The following is a 5,757-nucleotide window of genomic DNA, read 5'->3' as shown; positions in this document are numbered from 1 at the left end:
CTATATTTTTGGTTTCTATCTCGAATAAAGGCTTTTCTATTCCTGATTATTGCCCATTTTCCTTCCTTTCTAGCTTCTTTTACCTTTTGAACCTCCTTTCTTAATTCTGCTTGGTCTTCTGGAATGAGATCTTCATTTATGAATATTTCCGTTCCTTTTAGACTTGGGGTTTTACTAAGTATGTCGTGCTTATGATCAGTGGAGCTCACCTTTATGCGGATTAGTCTTCCTTTATTCTCGTTTAATTTCCCCAACCTTGTTGCTTCTGTGAGACACAATGTTTCAATTTGTAATCTATTATGTAGTTCTGTCTGGGCTAAGGCTAAAGTATCCTCATCTACTTCATCTTTTAAACCGAATATTATAAGGTTTAAGGCCCTTTTGTTACGTTCATGGTCTAATTCTATTAATTTTTTCATTTCATCTTTAATTGGTTTGATATCTAACTTATCTACCACATTATTTAGGGTGAGGCGGCTATTAACTTTTTCTTCTAGTTCTTTAATCATGTCTTTCATTTTAAGACTCTCTAAAGTATCAGCATCTCCTTGCTGGGATGGTTGGTTAGTATCTTGGTTATGTTTTTCTATAACTTGCAGTCTAGTCTCCATTGCCTCCATTTTATTCTCTAGTAGTTCTATTTTATTTTCTATTTGTTTTTGGATCGTGTCTTCAAGAGATGCAAATTTATTTTCCAGCATGGCTTCTAACTCTTTTTGTAGCTTGGCTTCTCTTTCTTCTCTACGTTTCTCTAAAGACTCTATATACTCATAAAGGCCTTGTAGAGTAACTGTGCTAGGTCTCCCCTTGGTAATCTTTGGTAACTGTGGTGAAATATTCATACTTGAAATTATATGAGCAAATATGTATTAGAAAAAGAAAAAGATAAGGAATGTGTGCACCTGATATCAGAAAACTTGACTGCAGATCGCCCGTCTGCCCTTGGTAATCTTTGGTAACTGACTGCAGATCGCCCGTGCCCACCGCAACCCGCAGACTCTTTCACCGAGCCTCAGAACACTTTCACCGAAGAATATATAGAGTACGTTTTTAACTCTTTCACCGAGCCTCAGAACTCTTTCACCGAAGAATATATGCGAAGAATATATAGAGTAAGAATATATGCCAAGAATATATAGAGTATGTTTTTAACTTTTTCACCGAGCCTCAGAACACTTTCACCGAAGAATATATGCGAAGAATATATAGAGTAAGAATATATAGAGTATGTTTTTAACTCTTTCACCGAGCCTCAGAACACTTTCACCGAAGAATATATAGAGTACGTGTTTAACTTTTTCACCGAGCCTCAGAACACTTTCACCGAAGAATATATGCGAAGAATATATAGAGTAAGAATATATGCCAAGAATATATAGAGTAAGAATATATGCCAAGAATATATAGAGTATGTTTTTAACTCTTTCACCGAGCCTCAGAACTCTTTCACCGAAGTATATATAGAGTACATGTTTAACTTTTTCACCGAGCCTCAGAACACTTTCACCGAAGAATATATGCGAAGAATATATAGAGTAAGAAAATATGCCAAGAATATATAGAGTATGTTTTTAACTCTTTCACCGAGCCTCAGAACTCTTTCACCGAAGTATATATAGAGTACGTGTTTAACTTTTTCACCGAGCCTCAGAACACTTTCACTGAAGAATATATGCAAAGAATATATAGAGTAAGAATATATGCCAATAATATATAGAGTATGTTTTAAACTCTTTCACTGAGCCTCAGAACACTTTCACCGAAGAATATATAGAGTACGTGTTTAACTTTTTCACCGTGCCTCAGAACACTTTCACCGAAGAATATATGCGAAGAATATATAGAGTAAGAATATATGCCAAGAATATATAGAGTATGTTTTTAACTCTTTCACTGATCCTCAGAACTCTTTCACCGAAGTATATATAGAGTACATGTTTTTTTACTATTTAATCATTAACATTTAATTATAATTTTTATTTTCCATATATGTATTAATTTTTGTTTTAATAATATTAAATTTAATTAAATTATTATTATTCTTATAATTTATTATTTATATTTATAAATATTTGGAAAAAAATCTCATGGTCTAATATGACATAATTATCATTATCTCTTAATTTATTATTGGTAAATATTTATAAAAGAATTATCCTTTTATCTATTATAATTAAATTATTTATATTTATAATTATCATAATTATTTTAAAACTTCTATATTAATCTATTATTTTTATTAATGGATAATTGATTAATTATAATATTTTTTTAATAGTTAAGTTTCTAACTTTCTTCTCTTGTTACGCCGTAAGGCGTTCCCTCTGAGAAAGACATCCCTAAAATGTGACGTGTGCGATTCTGAGCCATTGATTCTGTGTGTTAGATGATTGGGGTGTTTTCTGTCGTTCATTTAATCTGTTTTTTTCATAAAAAATGGTTTTTCCCCATGGTAATGGGCCATGAAAGGCCAGGCCTGGCCTGCTGGCGATGAGACTCTTCTGCTGGCTATGGGACTCTTCGCAGAGACTGACTACTGGCGATGAGACTCTTCGCAGAGACTCTTCATGTCTTTCTTCCCTGCATGCCCCGTTTCACTATTTCATTCCCTACGTTCAATTAACGCTCCTTTCTATTCCATTGCTCCTCCATTCCAATTGAACACAGCCTGTTGAAGATAACTGTAGATCAACTCAGCACTCCGTCGCTCTCGCTCTTTACTATCACTGTCCAGCTCCTTTCTATTCCATTGATCCTCCATTCCGATTGAACACAGCCTGTTGAAGATAACTGTAGATCAACTCAGCGCTCCGTCGCTCTCGCTCTTTACTATCACTGTCTGGACTGTGTCTGCTTTGAGCCGCGGTGCTTTCAAAGATGTATTTAAATTTTAGACACTTCCCTCTCATGGCATACAACAATCAGACGCCCACCCCTCCTCTGGATGCAATAACGCATACTTCAGAATTAGACAATCAGATGCCCACCCCTCTTCTAGATGCCCACCCCTCCTCTGGATGCAATAACGCATACTTCAGAATTAGACAATCAGACGCCCACCCCTCTTCTGGATGCAATAATGCATACTTCAGAATTAGATTTAGAAGGTGCAGTGCCAAGTCCTCACCCATAACGTCAACAATAAAGCCGCGATATTTGTCACAGAGTTGACACAAAATCTTGAAAATATTCTCTAGCACCCGGATCGATCACTGTATTGTTCATCAACCCTAACCCTATCCTATTAACATTTGTTTCCTTTGGATTATACAAACGATGGACCATAAATTCCAATAAGCAATGAGGGATAAGAAAAAGCAATAGCCTGTAGAAGGATAAGAAAAAACAATCAGCAATGAGGGATTGTGAATCTTAACAATGTTCGTCAACCGTGTTCCTACAGAAAGATTGATCAAAATTTTGAATTTAGCTTGTTTTGAAAGTTTGAAGTTTTGAACTCTTATCAACCTACAATATAGCTGCTTATTGATGGATGCATCCTAGCGAGGTTTGTCTTCCCTGTAACATCAAAAAAAAAAAATTGTAAGTGTACCATTTTTAAATTTAGTTTACTTTACCCTAATGTGATGCATAAATTCAAATTCCATTTATATCTATTCAGTTGGACATTATATTTGTTTTGTCAGCCTACTTGCTTTAAAATGTCTGTCTCTTACCTTTGGGAAAGCTCCGTTCATAGAGTACTCGACACAAGATCAGAAAATATGATGCTGCGTTCTGTGACTTTCTCCTGGTATGTGCCAAAACTCAAATCAGAAAAACTTAAAAGTTCAAGTTCATCACTTTCAAAAATGTTTAGCCACAAGCTTTCTTCTGTTAATAGAAATTATTAGATAGGCTTAAGATGCATGAGCAGAAAAACAATGGTGTTTAACAGAGATCCAAAAATCTATGAGAGAAGAACCCAATAATACAAGAGCTTCTGTTAGAAGTAGCAGACATACCTAGGCATCAAAGATATTCAGCTGTTTCATTGTTTCCTGTTGATGTGATAGAAATCAAGCTCTTCTAATATGTTTATACTAAGAATGACATGAAAAGTTGTCCTAAAGGTGACATGCCATTTGAGAAGTGTTCTCACATAAATCCTGTACCTTGATTTAAAAATAAACAGGTCTGTGTTGTTGATGGCACCGTTTATATATCAGATAATATTTTGTAGTTTTGAACCTGTTGTCGTTTCTCCAATATTACATCATAAATGAAGAATTAATAAATGAGGGTCCAGTTTAAATTATTATCATAGATAAATCATAATCCCCCGAAAATCAAATTCCACAATTGAGATAATGGAATCAGTATGCATCGAGAGCAACAATTTCACCCCCGATGAATTTGTTGTGGCAATCACAACAAATTCAAAGGTTTGTGACTATACAAGTAAGCAACCGTGGAACTGTATTGTCAAGCCCTAAGGCAACGTCCAGCTTCTCACTGTGGTGACAACGAAACTCTGTTACTTGCGCTGCTCCTCCACATCAAGCAGTACAGATTTTGTGTCAGGCATATATCCTGCCTCCTTCATCCGCTTAGACAAGTGATCCAGCATTGCATAAATTCTCTCTGACTGTGGGTGTGATCTATCTCCTACAATAAATTTGTGCACCACATTATTGATTTCAATCCAACTACATCCAGGATTCTTCTTTACCTCCCTATCTTTCATCATTCTTCTCACCTTTGCAACATCATCCCACTTGCCTGCAACAGCATAAATATTTGACAGCAAGACATAGGCAGCTGCATTTTGAGTTTCCAAATCAAAAAGGTGTTCTGCTGCACGTCTGCCTATATCAAAGTTTCCATGGACTCTGCAAGCACCAAGCAAGGTCTTCCACATAATAGCATCAGGCTCATAAGGGATGGAGTTGATAAGGTCCTCTGCTTCATCCAAGTGCCCTGAACGACCAAGAATATCTACCATGCAGACATAGTGCTCCACTCTTGGTCTAATACCATGATGCTGACTCATGGATAAGAAATAGTGCCAGCCTTTGTCCACTAGGCCTGTATGAATACATGTAGCCAGAACACCAAGAAATGTAACGTGATTTGGAGTCAAGCCTGCTTGTTGCATTTCTTCAAAGAGTAGTAATGCTTCCTTGCCATTTCCATGCTGAGCATATGCTGATATAATTGTGGTCCATAAGATCGTGTCAGGTTTGTAAATTTTATCAAATGATAGCCGTGCATCATTTAGTTTCCCACATTTAGCATACATATCAACTATGGCACTTCTCACAGAAACATCTGACTCGAATCCCACTTTGATTATTTGAGCATGAATCGGTTTGCCCTGTTCCAGGGTTGCTAGGCTAGCACATGAACTTAACACAACCAATTAACCAATTCTTTCTTCCTCTGTAGCATCCTTGCTTTGACATAAGTTGGATTACGCTGTAAGGCATTCCCTCTGAGAAAGACATCCCTAAAATGTGACGTGTGCGATCCTGAGCCATTGATTCTGTGTGTTAGATGATTGGGGTGTTTTCTGCAGTTCGTTTAATCTGTTTTTTTCATAGAAAAATGGTTTTTTTCCCATGGTAATGGGTCATGAAAGGCCAGGCCTGGCCTACTGGCGATGAGAGACTCTTCTGCTGGCTATGAGACTCTTCGCAGAGACTGCCTGCTGGCGATGAGACTCTTCGCATAGACTCTTCATGTCTTTCTTCCCTGCATGCCCCGTTTCACTGTTTCATCCCCTATGTTCAATTAACGCTCCTTTCTATTCCATTG

The 5,757-nt window shown here is 36.8% G+C and overlaps 1 pseudogene; it reads right to left on the bottom strand.

Annotated features, from left to right (window-relative positions):
• Positions 1-4,477: 4,477 nt before the first annotated feature.
• LOC149231169 (pentatricopeptide repeat-containing protein At4g02750 pseudogene) lies at positions 4,478-5,242 on the bottom strand (annotated as a pseudogene).
• Between the last annotated feature and the right edge of the window lie 515 nt (positions 5,243-5,757).

The sequence above is a fragment of the Pinus tabuliformis genome, chromosome J (genome assembly GCF_031772625.1).
Source record: "Pinus tabuliformis cultivar Carrire ecotype Pingquan chromosome J, CPIR1, whole genome shotgun sequence".
NCBI classification, from domain to species: domain Eukaryota; kingdom Viridiplantae; phylum Streptophyta; class Pinopsida; order Pinales; family Pinaceae; genus Pinus; species Pinus tabuliformis.
This window is presented reverse-complemented; position numbering and strand designations above follow the sequence as displayed.